This window comes from Alosa sapidissima, chromosome 13, assembly GCF_018492685.1.
Source record: "Alosa sapidissima isolate fAloSap1 chromosome 13, fAloSap1.pri, whole genome shotgun sequence".
In the NCBI taxonomy this organism is placed as follows: Eukaryota; Metazoa; Chordata; class Actinopteri; order Clupeiformes; family Clupeidae; genus Alosa; species Alosa sapidissima.
The window spans coordinates 24,729,523-24,745,478 of NC_055969.1; the positions used below are offsets into that span (position 1 = coordinate 24,729,523).

General features: G+C 43.1%; 1 pseudogene; it reads right to left on the reverse strand.

The window, feature by feature from the left end:
- Positions 1-10,914: 10,914 nt before the first annotated feature.
- Positions 10,915-15,050, reverse strand: LOC121680551 (annotated as a pseudogene).
- Positions 15,051-15,956: the final 906 nt, after the last annotated feature.

The following is a 15,956-nucleotide window of genomic DNA, read 5'->3' on the forward strand; positions in this document are numbered from 1 at the left end:
AAAAAAGTTTGTATGTTGTCCAACAGCTGATTCGTATAGCTAAATTTGATAGGCTTGTAATATTCGTATGTCAGTATCGTACTATGCTATTGGTAGATTGACATTGACGACCACAGCGTTCGCCTGTACCACTAAAACTTAATAAAACGAATATTTCAAGTTTCTGCATCACAAACGTCAGTGGCAACAAGTGGCATATCGCTTAAAATAAATGTATCCTACTGAATAGTAAAAAAAAAACAAGTAATCCATCTCTCATTTTTCAAAATCGAACAGATACGCGGCTTCGGCTCACCGCCTATTAAGTTTAAAAAAATATATAATTTTTGTCCGTCTCAAAGTTCTTGTCAACTCTGTTAACTCTATAAAACCGCTTAAAGTCCACAAAGACTTTGAATATGAAGCATGACACCTACAGAGAGATGTCAATTTCTCAGGAAACTTTGGAAAGGCAGTGAGATATGTTAAGCTAAGCTTCTTCTCATTAATTTGAACAAAATGTTGGGGATACACCAACAGTAAATGAATTATCCGTCAACTCTGTTATTCCATTAGGCCATGGGTGCCCAGTCGATCGAGAATATTGTGTATTGTATCATTTTCATTCAGAGTGGGAGGAGGATTACTTTTTTGTTTATTCAAATTCGAAGTCCATCTGTCTCATCTGCAATGCCAGTGTGGCTTTACCGAAAAAGGGCAATTTGGAGCGGCACTTAAAAACAATGCACAAAAGCTACGATACAGATTTCCCGGCTAATTCAGCTCTGCGCACCCGAAAAGTCTGTGAATTGAAGGGTCAGTTAGCAGCACAACAGTCGATTTTCACCAGGCCCAACACAGGGTAAGGCTGCAACTGTAGCATCTTATCGCATCAGTCATGTTCTTGCTAAACACAAGAAATCTTTCAAGGACGGCAAAATTGTGAAAGGCATTCATCAAGGCTGCAGATGCTCTCTTTTGTGACTTCAAGAACAAAAGTGATATTGTGGCTTCAATTAAGGACATACAATTATCCCGGAACACTGTTACACGACGATGTGAAGGAATGGCAGAGGATGTTGAAGAGCAGTTGAGAAAGGACATTGACGAATGTGAGTGTTTTTCACTCCAATTTGACGAGTCGACTGACATTATGGATGTGGCTCAGCTATGTGTCTTCATCAGAATGGTTTTTGGACATGGGAGCAAAGGAAGAGCTACTAGCCATTTTGCCATTAAAAGGACACACTAGAGGCAAAGATATTTTCCAAGCTTTCATGGAATTCGTCAACAAGAGCAAACTGCCTCTCTTCAAACTCGTCTCTATCACAACTGACGGCGCTCCAGCGATGGTAGGCCGCACTAGAGGGTTCATTGCGTTGTGCAAGCAAAGTGAATCTTTCCCCGACTTCCTTAACTACCACTGTATTATTCAGCAGCAAGCATTGTGTGCGAAGATTTTAAATATGAAAGAAGTTATGGATGTTGCCATGAAGATTGTGTGCTCCGTTTGGGCCAGGAGTCTGCAGAGAAGGTTATTCCGTGCACATTTGGAGGAGACCGGTGCAGAACATACAGACCTATTGCTGCACACAGATGTTAGGTGGCTAAGCAGAGGTAAATTTCTTGCGAGGTTCTCTGAATTGCTGCCTGAAATCAAAGACTTTTTGAAGCTGTCAAAACATGCAGAATATGCGCAACTAGAAGATGACCAGTGGCTTTTGGATTTAGAGTTCCTGACAGATCTCACTGACCTGCTCAATGATCTCAATTTAGAGCTGCAGGGTAAGGACAAACTTATAATCAATATGATCAGTTCAGTGAACACATTTAAAAGCAAGCTACAACTGATGTCAAGTAGGCTGCAACACTGTGACCTGCGGAACTTTCCTCACATGCAGGCAGAACTTCAGCGTCAGGGCAAAGATTTTGTGCAGAGCGACAGTGCACGTTATGAGGAGCAAGTCCAGACGATCTTGTCAGAATTTGAGAGGCGCTTTAATGACTTTGCATCCATCGAGCCTGTTGCCAGCTATATGTCTTTTCCATTCAGTTCAGATATCGATGTGGGTGGTATTGCCTCCAAATTAGTATCACTGTTCCACCTGGAGAGCTCTGCTGTTGAGAATGTGATTCTCACTTTGCAAAATGACATTGAAATCAAATCCAGGGCAACACATGGCAAGAATGGAGAGTTCTGGAATCTACTGCTGGAAGGGAAGTATCACAACCTAAAAAGATGTGCACTAAGTTTGACAGAACTTTTCGGATCAACCTATATGTGTGAGTCTGCTTTCTCTCACATGAAAATCATCAAGACAAAGTACAGATGCACAATGACAGATGACCACCTGTTGGCCTGCTTGAGGATTGCAACCAGCTCCTACTGCCCGGACTTTGAGAAACTAGCTTCCTCCTCCCAGTGCCAGAAGTCCCACTAAAGTCGTAAATACCTTTATTGTCACTAGACACAGAGAGTCTGATACAGGACTCTGATTAAAAAAAAAAAAAAAAACATTCTCCTGTTTTACAATGTTACTATTCTTACTGTAAGCTTAAGCATTTACTATAGCCACCCATCTACTTTTTGGACTACTAAAGTATCACAGCTACACACTGGACTCTGATTTAAAAAAAATTAAAAATCCTGTGTGACAATGCATATGCCCACTGTGGGCTGCCCAGACATGTATTTATGTTTACTCAATTGAGATTTATATGTTGTTCATGTTCTGTAGTCTGTACTATGAAATGGACACACAATCCTGTGTTACAATGCATATGCCCACTGTGGGCTGCCCAGACATGTATTTATGTTTACACTTTCAATTGAGATTTATATGTTGTTCATGTTCTGTAGTCTGTACTATGAAATGGAACAAGGATGTTAAGGGAGGGGTTCATTGTGGGGATGGATCCACAAGTAAGTGAGATTACTCAACCGCTGGAATCCAAAGTAGGGCATCTATCTATCTATCATCAAAGTGAGACCTAGCCACACAATAGACATGGGATGGAGCTCCCCTGAAACTGGTCCCCTTGGAAACAGTGCAGCGATATACATCCTACGTAAATAAGCATATTTTGAAATATGCATCTCCTGAGATTTGCAACTTTACTTATTTATTTATATTTATTTAATTTATCCCCTCCTGATATTTAACCCCCCCCCCCCCCCCCCACCGGACTGAGCTAAAATACCACCAACATTGTTGTGTGGTAACTAAAGTTTATATTCTATTCTCATTCCCAAGGCACAACCACGCAAAGATATTCACGAAAAAGCTTAGCTGTCCCACTTTACCAGTTGTCCCCCTTTACCCATATGCACCCTAAGGTAGGCTATTAGGAAAAAACTGATAGCCTATATCCAGTGACGGACTGGACGGTCTGGCATTTGGGCAGATGCCAGAAGGGCCGCGGCCCCTCGTGGGCCGTTTGGGCCGGCCAATCACGGAGCGGCATGCTTGTCGGGTTTGCGCGCCCCATTTATCGTAAAGACGGTTTTACAATATCTCTCGGCCCACTTTCAAGCATCAATAGTGTTACATGGCTTCGAATAAGCCATTTACCTCTAACTCCCTTTTCCTCTTTCATAGGAGGAAACTGATCCTGGTTTACAAAAGTTAGGCTACATGAAGCAATGACTTCTGGGAATTTCAAAACCGAATGCGTCTACTTCCTTCAGCACAGGGAATTGCTGATCTAGCATGCCTTGATCCTCGGAATTTTCCCCTTATAAAAGCTAATAAACTGCCCCCAAATGCACTTAGAAACATAAGAGAATGTCTGCTTAAATTCAGTGAAGGTGCTACAGTCGGAATTGACACATCTCGCCACGCACTGGGACAGCCTGAAGAAGTCTCTAAACTAGTATACAGTTAAAGCGTCGGACTTTGATGATGCCGCGGAGATATAGGAAGATACAGAAATAAACCTGGTGAGCAAGAAATGTGCTACCTGCAAGAATTGTGCAATCTGTTGCTATTTCCTTCTCCAGTAGTTAAACCTCTTTACCTGTGCCTACAACTATATATGGTTAGCAAATGAATTCCTACTAACACTGTCATGTACTCAAGTGGCATGCAAACAGAGTTTTTCCACTCTTAAATTAATGAAGAATCGCCAAAAGGACACGATTGTCACAGGATAATTTGGAGGCCTTTATGCTGATGGCGACAGAGAAAGAGGTCCTATAATGAACTTGGATGCTGATGACATGATAGACAGGGTTGCGGAGAAGAGCAAGCTCCTTCGCACCTTGTTAACTGCATGACGTTAATTAAGACACGTTTGTGGAGCGGCTGCTCTGATGGGTTTCCCGTTTACCAACAAAACGTAAGTTACGCATGTAACTATGGATCTGTGAGACCGAGGGATGACCGTCACTACGGTCTAAAAAAGGAATGATCACCTTCATTCTGCCTGTCACCGAGACCATATGTCAACAAAGTCATGCCCATGACCTCCGGAAGCAGAACAACTCGAGCTTGTAAATAGCGGAGATTGCTCCCGGTTCAGTCTCCTACCTTGAGCGCCTCAGGATGGTCGGAGCGACAAGGATAGTGACGGTCATCCCTCGGTCTCACAGATCCATAGTTACATGCGTAACTTACGATCTGTTTCGACCTCACTCTGACCGTCACTACGGTCTAAAAAAGGGATGACACATACCAAAAAAGTCGCAAGGAGCTCTAAGCTAACCATTAAAACCTCGCTCGGTCACGGACATGAGGGCAGCGTCGCCAACCGGAGCTGGGCGAGTGGCGTCCACCCTATAAAACCTGGTAAAAGTGCAAGGCGTTGCCCATGAAGCCGCTGCACAGATATCGCTTGCTGGTACCCCCTTAAGGGCAGCCCAAGACGTAGCCATACTCCTGGTTGTGTGAGCCCTTGTACCCGAAGGGACCGGCATTCCCAGACCCTGGTAGGCATGGGAAATAACCTCAACCAGCCAATGCGACAGCCGCTGTTTGGAAAGCGGTAGTCCCTGCTTCGCCGCCCCATAACAGACAAAAAGTTGAGTGTGTTCCCTCCTCAACGACTGTGTACGGGCCAGATAAGCTCTCAAAGCCCTGACTGGGCACAGAGTGAGCAACTTGTCGCGCTCTGCCTGTGAGGCAGCAGACGGCTGGAATTGGGTCAGCTCCAGAACCTGGTTGATAGACTGCTGACTTAGAACCTTAGGCAGGAAGGCTGGATTAGGCCAAAGTGACACGCCAGTGCCCCCTGCCTGCCACCTCAGGCAGTCTTCGCTGACGGAGAGGGCGCACAGCTCCCCGACGCGCCTGGCCGAACAAAGAGCCAGGAGAAAGCTAGTTTTCAGAGACAAAGATCGCAGATCTGCATCTAAAATGGGCTCATACGGGCCTTCAGTAAGAGACATTAAAACGGTGGGCAAATCCCAGTTTGGTGCCCGCAAAGTGCGAACTGGACGCAACCGGCGGGCCCCTTTTAAAAACTGACCAATCAGTGGATGCCTACCCAAGGGCCTGTTATCCGCACCCTGGTGAAAGGCTGAAATGGCCGAGGCATAAACCTTCACAGTATTGACCGCCTTGCCTTGATCCAAATAGGACTGCAAGAAGCGCAAAACTTGTGGCACAGGGCAAACCGCTGGCTCAAGACCCAAGCTGGCACACCAATCCGAAAAGATCCTCCACCTGAGTGCATAGCAAGCTCTAGTAGAAGGAGCCCTGGCGTTGTTCAGAGTCTCCTGCACAGACTCAGCTAGCTGTTCAATGACTGACTCTGCAGGGGCCAAACCCACAGGCGCAGGGCACCTGGGTTCGGATGCCAGATCTGCCCGTCTGCTTGTGACAGAAGATCCGCCCGGCAGGGTAACTGCCATGGCTGACCCCGCAGGAGCCGGAGAAGGTCTGGAAACCAAGGCCTCGCCGGCCACCGTGGAGCAACCAGCAGAACTGTGTGTTGGCCCTCCCTGATCCTCCGCAGGACCTGAGGTACAAGAGGGGATGGAGGAAAAGCGTACAACAAGCCTGTCGGCCAGTCTTGTGACAGAGCATCCAGGCCCAAACTGCCTCCCTGTCCCACGAGAGAGTACCACTCTGGGCAGTGAGTCGTTTCTGCCGACGCAAACAGGTCCACTTGTGCAGTCCCATACTGAGCCCAGACCTGGCTGACCACCTCTGGGTTCAATCTCCATTCCCCCGGGAGTGGCCCGGTCCTGGAGAGAATGTCGGCCGCCCTGTTCTCCACACTTGGAACGTGTACTGCCCTCACTGAAGCCAGACGCGGCCATGCCCATGACAGCAACTCCTCCGCCACCTGGAGGCACCGCCAGGACCTCGTGCCGCCTTGGTGATTGACATGATACACCGCCGAGGTGCTGTCTGACCTCACCAGAACATGTTGGCTTCGCAACCCTGGCAGGAAGAGATGGATGGCCTTCAGCTCGAGGACGTTGATGTGCTCTGACGTCCAGGAGGGAGGCCACATGCCCCTCGCTGACAGCCCTTCCCAGACAGCTCCCCAGCCTGTCAGAGAAGCGTCTGTCGAGATGACTTGCCTCTTGTTTTTTTATATTTGCCAGGGGTATGAAAATTTTGTTCTTAACTATAAAAAGTCTAAAAAGTGAACATCCGAATGAACTGCTTGCCAAATTAAAAGATAGCTAGGCTATCATAAAAAAGTTGCATTGTTTGCATGATAAAATGTAATCAGGTAATCCCCAACAATGTAACTGTAATCTGATTACACATTTTTTTTATTGTAATCTGGGCTGATTATAGTTACTTGATTTTTGTAATCTGATTACATAATCCAGATTACATGTAATCCGTTACTACCAGGGGGTCAGGATTTGAAGGGTTAGCTTCAGCCAATTAGCATGGCATTTGGCTGCGGACATTTTTGAAAACATGGCATTACATGGTTGCAACTTCCGGCACCAGTTTTTACATGCTGATTGGTAGATGACAGCTCATGCACGAGTTTAGTGTTGGGCACGAGCGTCCTCGCGCGTCCATGTTGGTTTGCATTTCTGGAAGACGACAAATAAAACAACTAACTACTTGGATTAAGCTACTGATACTTGACTTAATACCTACATGGTTTAGGCTGTATTACCGGACTTTGTGGTAAATAAAAGAAAAATGTTAATGTTGTCATATTAGGCTATTATTTGCCGTATATGCGGGGTGCCAATACCTTAAAGTAACTGACTATGACCATACACTTTGGCAGATGCATAGCAATGACCTATATCCAATTATTAGCCTACTTATTGCGTTGTGTATGAAGACTATTTTAAAACGTACAGGCTGTAGTTCTGTAGAACGCAACGTCTGGATCATGTAACCTATGTCTCCCCAAGTGATTTAAAACGAAACAAATGTCAATGACTTATTTCGTTTGCTTTCTTGCAACATTGACATGATTAGGCTATGCATTTGATTTAAATGTTCAGGCTGCCAGTCGAGGCAAAAGCCAAATGTCCAATAACAGTTGCAGACTCTATGCCTGCTCGAACCACAATAGCTGAGGGATGTGCGCTTCTATCGGAAGTTAAACATGTATTGGCTTCATTTCGTCTGCCTGCAAATGTAGCCTAGGCTTAACACGCTGCAAATTCACACTGGGTGCAGCAAAAATCCCAGCTATCCACACGTTTCCTACATACCATGTCTACTTAATTAATAGTCATTTTCGTTGGATAGCCTATTGCGTAATAGGCCTACAACCTGTCCAAATATAGTATTTAAGGATCATTATTTGTGAAGCCTAAAGTGACACAATATTGATTCGCATAGTTTATTATCACATATGAACATCACATTAAATAACCTAGGACTTCAGAGACAGGGCAAACTTTACCACCATTCCCAAAATGTTATCCCAACCAATTAAATGAATTTGCGCTTATAATGAGGTGAAGCGTGTTCCTGAACAACTTCTTTTCCTCTGAGGTAATGTCCAATCTTCATCAACGACATACCGTTGTACCTTACGTTGTCTCCGTCTGTAACGTGGAATCTAATAGGCTAATTCTAGCTGGTGCCGGAAACGAACACCCATGAAACGCCATTTTCGTAAAGATGGCTGCGGTCAATTTCATGCTTTTTTGGCTGAAGTAGCTAGCCCAGCATGGGCCATTGAAATGAATGGGGGCGGGACATAGTCACTCTCTCCAGTTATATATAATACCTCCATGGTTACTACCCAACCCTGCAAACATGTTATAAACAGCTGGGAAATCCCTAGAACAGGTCAATCAGAGATTTCAAATGAACGAGGGATGTCACAATGCAACACGCTGTTTTCCCTTGATGAAAGTGACCATGAGTTTTCCCACATCTCAACTTTGGCCATCTGTCTCCTTCTAGCCACAGCGTTTTTGTTGCATCAACCATAATCAAGCGTGCTCAGATGGCATGATAGACGAGGCGCTGTTGCTCACCTGTCTATCATCGTAAAGCTCAATTTAATTGGTCCGCCCAGGTCTAGGGCGAGCATAGTTGCTCCACAACGGAGCAATGCCAGACCGAACTTCAACTCAAATGTTGTGGGCGGGACAAAGTTCGCCTGGCACCCAGGGTAGTGGTCTGGCGCATGACCTAAAAGTCGCTATCTCACACCATCAGAAAACACATATTGGTCAAGAGAAAATCAACATTAAATCAATATTTGCCAGAGGTATGAATAATTCTGTTCTTAACTGTATATTGGGGCAGCTGTGGCCTACTGGTTAGCGCTTCGGACTTGGAACCGGAGGGTTGCCAGTTCGAACCCCGACCAGTAGGCACGTCTGAAGTGCAGGCAGCTCACTGCGCTGGGATTAGTGTGTGCAACTTCAAACAGCGCATCAGTATTTTGTCAGCGGCGTATTTGAAGGAATCTGCTTGCAGGCGATTTTTAACCAGGTGATTGTAAATGTACCTTTATATGGACAGTCCAATCACTATAGAAGAAACAACATCATGAATACAATGTCTTCATGATGTTGTTTGTGTAAAAAAAAACAATCTAAATAGTTCTCTTCAGAATCTAAACAAAGCACCATTATGCAGTACATTGATTGATTATAACAATAATAATCCTTAGAGACAGAAGCCCATGCTATTACTCATATCTTTGTGATGACTCCTTACCCCATAAGCAAGATTATCTAGGTTTACAGAAAACACAGTGTATAAAAACCTTCACCTCATGCACACAAGTTAATCTTTAACATGTTTTATTTGAAAGTACAAAGGCTTTATATCACAACAGTAGATTCTTTAAGTTATTTACTCAAAAACTGTATTGAGATAATGTATGTTTCATAATTGTTAGAGTCAATCAAGGAAAAAAATTGCACACCATTATTTGCCGTTGAAAAATAAATAAATGAAGTGTTTAATCCATCAAACCAAGGTGCTACCAAGTGAGGTGATGTACAAACGTTTCGGTCCTCAGACTTTCATCAGTGCAAACCATACACAAAGACATGACGCCTATTTATAGTCCGCGTCTACTAGGTGGCAGCTCTGTCAATCAACCTGACCACTAGCTAGGTAGGTTGAAGTGTAGACTCAAAGAATCATGATTTAAGATGGCCCTCAGGCTCATTAGTAGGCTACAGTAGACAGTCGGACCCAAAATAATGAATGAAATAAAAATCACAGGAAAAACAAGAAAAACATAAGGAAACAAGATTAACAATAATCAAGTGAATATTAAAAAATAGATGGATATTCGGATATATAATCAGCAGATTGAGCATTCTCAGATAAAACCAGCTCAAAGGAAGCAAGACAAGTCAAAGTCATCATTTAACACATGTGGATGTAATGTTTTAAGATAATAGATCCACTGTGCTGCGCACTGAAGGAGCGTCTGTCCTGTACAGCTCCTCCTGCGGTTAGAAGAGACTCTATCTAGTCCTATAAATTTAAGCTCTGAGACGGAGTGGTTAGCTTCTGCAAAATGCCGCGCAACTGGTGACTTAGGGTCCTGCCTGTTGATGGCACTACGGTGTTCATTGAGGTGGATTCTTAACTGTTTACGGGTGCAGCCTGTGTACTGCAAACCGCAAGGGCAATATAATAAGTAAATGACATTAGTCGAATTGCATGTAATGAATTTTCTGATGTTGTACTGTTTACCAGTGGAGTAGCTAGAGAATTTGCTGGTCTTGGTGATCGAGGTACAGGAAATGCAATTGCGGCAGGGAAAGAAGCCCGTCAGATCATCCAAGTGTTCGCGGGGACGCATTGAGTGATTGAAGGTGTTAGAGTGGACCAGCCTGTATTGTTATAAATATGTGACCTGCAATGGGTGAGTCACATCAACTAAACAGCATTAACAACAACAATAACAACAATGGCTAAACAAAATCAATCTCGTACATTTAATCTAATGTCTTTAAGTCCGTATGTTCAGTTGTCAAATTTTAAATTGAGAGATTCAATTACGCTCAATGTTTGGGATCAAATAATTATAATAAAAAACATGAAACCGAATTTAAAAGGATTGCTACACACTCTAATCATTAAGAGCCACTTTTCGAAGGTGCTGAGCACCAGTCCTGAGAGTATAGGATAGCTGGATTAGCTGCTTCTGTTCCATCTATTTACACTGTGTGTGTGTGTCTCTCTCTCTCTCTCTGTGTCCATAACATCTGTTCATGCTGCTGCTTTGTTATTGTCAACAGTGTCACATGACTGAATCTTGTCTGAGCAATTATTGCACCTGTCAAATGTGTGTCCTTATGTAATATTTAGTCTGAATTGTGAACACAAATAAATAAGAAGTAAAATATGTGTGTGTGTGTGTATACAGTTGCAGAGTGTACAGTGTGTGTACAGTTGCATATTCATAATTTCTTGGAAATTTAAACACTGATCAAAATGAAGCACAATGAAATTGTTTTTTTTTTTTGGAGGGGGGGCGGGGGGGGTTTGCCAACAAAACCCCAAAAAATACCCAGCATTAATCTTCCTGCTGCAATGCCCTTTCTCAGCAAGTAAAGTCAAATAGAAGATGGTACAGAGAACCAAAGTTATAGTCTGCCCTCTGCTACCATTCACTGATGGCGTGGCGTGGCACATATTTCATGCGGCTGGGGTGCCAGGGTTATGCCAAAACGGAAATCCATCACAGGCTTCACCCCGGCGGGCATCGAAAAAGTATACCGCTGCAGGAAGGATGAGAAGAGGAGAAAGAGCTCCATCTTGGCTAGGCTTTCCCCGAGACACACTCTTTTCCCCGAGACACACTCTTTTCCCTGAGAGAGAGAGAGAGGGGGGGGGCATTCATTTGGTTGAAATGAGGTCACAGGCAATATGTATGGTGATCTAGCACAGTAGGACACCGGTGAAATAAGGTCTGATTTTACATTGCATTACATCTGTATCATTTTCTCAGTAAGTCCATTTGAGAGAGCAATGTTACAGTACTATAAAATTTGAAAGTGAGATTTTAGTGAGAGGTATTACAGTATAGTCTGTAAATATAAACATGCCTGTAGTGGATCTACATAAAAAATCATACATACTGATACGTAGTTATGCTATGATTCATCAACATTCTATGTTTAAAGCAACACCAAAGAACTTTTCCTCTGTCGCACGCACGCTATTTGTTTATCCAGCAACGGCTTTGCAAATAACAATGTCCATAGACAAGGTAGAATAGTTGCATGATTTTATGAAAGTACGATGTATTGCGACATCATGCAAGTCAAATTTGTAGTTTCTTATGTCTCATTCCATCGAACTACAAACCCGCTACCCGATCTGGCAAACTTAAATAGTGCGGTTATAGCCGATAGAGGGCCGCGAAGCAAATGCAGAAGTGCCGTTCACCCTGTTACGAGTTGATGAACCAGGGAAACAATTTTGGAAACATTATTTTAAGGTACAAAAAACTCTTTGGTGTTGCTTTAAATGCTCTTTTTACCTGCTGAGAATGGGATGAAGGCAGGATTCTTCACAAACTTGCCCTCCTTGTTCAAGAAGTGTCCTGGGTTAAAAGTGTGCGGCGTCTCCCATTCCTCCTTGTCAAACATTACTGATGTCAAATTCGCTATTATCTCGGTACCCTGCAAAAGTATGTAAAGATCCATTTATATTCATCGAATTATCAGTGATCACATTAAGAATAGTCAGAAGAAATTACAGAATCTATTATGGAATTTCCAACATCTGTTTGTATTTGTTCATAACTATAACTATATTATATAGTTATAATTATTATATATATAGTTATTGTTATAACTATATGAACAACTATAACTATAGTTATGAATGAAGTTCATAACGATAACTATTTAGTGTCTTTTGGGGCAGTGGTGTATTGAAGGTCACCTTGGGGATGAGGTAGTCGCCGAGCTGCACATCTTTGGTAGGGTACCGGGGCAGGCCCAATGGGGCGATGTTGCCGATCCTCTGAATTTCGTGGATGACCGCATCAGTGTAGGGCATGTCCGCCCTGTCTGCCATGGTAGGCAGGCGTGACTGACCAATAACTCTATCTATCTCAGCCTGGACCATTTCTGTTGAAGTAAATGGAAAGAGCGGGGGGGGGGATCAACATTTTCTATTTGATGATACGAAAATAGCAAAAAACAATATTAAGTTTAAGCACGGGGGGGGCATTTGTCAATGATGAAATACAAGTTTGATCTATGTTGTCTAATTTATTTTGGGGGAAACGGTTACTTTTTTCTTTTTAAAATCTATTTCATGCATCGGCCGCCCCAGGGGAGGCCCAGGCAGAAAATGATGGCTTCAGCAGGATCACTCCTGAAATGGAGACATTTAACGTGTGTGTGTGTGTGTGTGTGTGTGTGTGTGTGTGTGTGTGTGTGTGCACTGCAGTGGACTCACATTACATTGGACCTCAGGGTACTTGGCCATTTAGAGAAAGCTCCAACGCAGGGTGGTGGACGTGGTCTCGGAGCCGGCCACATACAAGTCCACCGAGCACATGATCAGATTGTCCTCGGTGAAGCCAGCAGCTGTATTCTCCTTGCTCTTCAGTGATTACACAGATAAAAGAAAAAAGAAAAGACAGAAGTGAAAACGTGCCGTTTTGACGACACCTTTGTGTCATTCTTCTGGCCAAGTGAGCAAGTGTCATTCTGATGACGTGTTCAAACCAAAGGACCCATAGGGCATAAAGAGCATGGCATCTCATGTCACAGGTCCAGCACACACACACACACACACTTCTCACCTTTTCAAGTCAAATAGCAGTCAATGTAATCCCTTGGCTCTGAGGGTTCCCAGTCTTTCTTGTGCTGCTCGATTTCCTCCCGCAGGAAAACTTTCCTCACCACCGGGTAAGCATCGTACAGCTACAAAAGGTAAGCCACACAAGTTCCTTTTCAATCACCACTTAGTCATTGAAGTCCTTCTTTTACTCATAAACTATTCTACTACCGAGAACAGATACTGTATTGCTATTTGCAAAAATTAAATGAAACATAGAGTACTGTTATCATTTAGGATGAGTACAATACCTGTGCCCAAATGGAGGCTTCAAGTTCAATAGTTTTATCAAACATAGTCATCAGTGTTTGGAACTTCTCGTCGGTGTATTCAAATCGATGCCCAAAAACAAGGGAGCAAATGATGTTGGCAACAGCGTAGTTTGTAGGCAAGTGTGGATTGAATGGTTTACCTAAAGAGACAAAGAGTAAGAGATAAATAAATGCTCTATCCCTGTTTATATATTCTTATTTATAACAGGATCATTTATCACATCTCACAACCTCACCACAGTTATATAGTACTTGTTATTGTTATTATTATAACCTGATATGTTTATAATTCTGTTCTGCTATCATTGCTATATTTTATGTAGGCTATATGACTACTTTTTCAGTGATTTATAATAATAATGTTTATTGTTATTATTGTAGCCTATGTCGCTTTGGACAAAAGCATCTGCAAAGAGCCATAATCATACCCATGAATAAATACATAAATTAATACAATTCCTTGTGCCCCTTATTTGCAAGAATACAGACTGTATTCTTACCATCAAGTTCTTCAATATCTCTGGAAAGATGGGTAAACTCATCTAAAATGGCTGACTCAAGAGACTTCTTGCCGACTCCGAAATACTTGAGGGTAAACAGGGCAAACTTGCGCTGTTGTCTCCATAAATATCCATTGCTGGTGCAACGCCTGTAGAAAGGAAACAACATGTAAACAGAGCCTGCTGCTCCAGCCCCCATTTTAAAATGTATCACTAACTTCCTGTTTATGATCAAGTAAAACCTCCCTCTGTTCCTTTCCTTTTCATTCATTCGTTTTAGCAGACATGTTCATTCTGTTTCAGTGCTATACAGACACACTGTGCGGAGGTGTGCCAGGTAAGGAACTCATGACATTGGTGCTGTTTGCACCTTGTTTTGCTAAATGAGCCACAGTAGGACACGGACATGATCTAGTACAAACTAGCACTAATACAAAAATAAAAGCAGTTTATCGATACTATTTATGTGTGAATAATCATAAAACAGAAGGAGTATCCTTAGTCTTACCAAGATGGTTGGACACCTCCATTGTAAGTGCACTCTCAGGCCGGTCAGCCATGGTGTCTCCTTGAGTCACCAAAGCTTCTCGCACCATCTTGTAGCCGTTCAGGACCATGGACCATGAGGAATTCATTTTAAGACTGTAGATATTCCCATACTGCTCAGCAAGCTACGAGAGACAAAGATAAGACACATCATAAGGGCTAAAAAGGCATATGTGGCAAAATGTTCCTGAACAGTTGGAGCCAGCTATGTAATAGCAGAGAAGAAGACAAAGAAAAAGAAGAAGAATTCTTGTGGCACTCTTTCATGTATTCTTTCATTATTACAGTGACCAGTTCTCATAAATATCTGATTCTGAAACCTGTTCTTATAAATGTCTGACACTTACCCGGCACAGTTCCAGATGGGCTTTGTTCCCTATGACAGGCCAACACAGTGGACCTGGAGGAAAGGTCTTTGGCCTGCACCTCCGCATGATATCCGCTAGAAGCAGAAAGACAATGGTGGACACCAGCAGCACCTGGATGTCCATCCATCTCAGCAAGGAGGAACTGAAGGTTGAGGATGACGAGGGAGCCATGTGCTTTAGAGAATGCCTCTCTCTCTCTCTCTCTCTCTCTCTCTCTCTCTGTCTGACCTCTAACTGCTTAGGTAGCTGATTAAATACACACAGGTCTCTGCCCAGACATGTTGCACTTTGTCCTGCTGTTATATCTAAGGCAATGCATTGGTGGGAGGGCTCAGTGACCTAGCGCACGCTCACCACTCAGCATTTCTGCATCATGGAGTCACTCAGCATGTGTGTGACTCCATGATGTGCGACACAATTTGAGATGACATAATATGAAGTGGAAAGATGCTGAATCAGGGGTCTTATAGAAGTCCCACATTTATGTTTTTGGGTATTTAAGTCATTTTTCAAGCCTAGACACCCGACACCTCAGACAATCATAATCAAGTTCCAGTATACAGTAAGACATGTCAGACTGTTTCACAATAGTAACCATTTAGTGAATACTTACAGGGTCATTCAAAAAGGTCAAATTTCTATATGCTTATCCAATATAAAATTGCTGCTCGCTGATATAACCAGTAGGGTCATTCCACGTCAATTCAACCAGGACCCACGCACTTAGGTCTCAAACAATTCTGAAAAAAATACCAGGTGTACCTATGTTACCCAGGAGACACACTGTAAAATGACTTTTATATAAGATACAGCCAGTTTTATGGGGGTAGGGGGGTGTTGATTTTGTTCAGCCTCTTTTTTTTGTCAAAGTTCACAAGCCATAGCGCAAGAACTAAATCATGTAGGGGGCTCAAATTGTGCATGCTGGTACATAAATAGAAGTAGTATGCAAAATCGTCATGTTTGGTCTGGATGATCCTGCACGGTTATAGCTGTCCCTCAAAGTTGATCAACATTTTTTTTTGCCAAAAGAGTTTTTGGCTGGGCTCTGTTTAGGCCTTTAGAAGACATATTTGT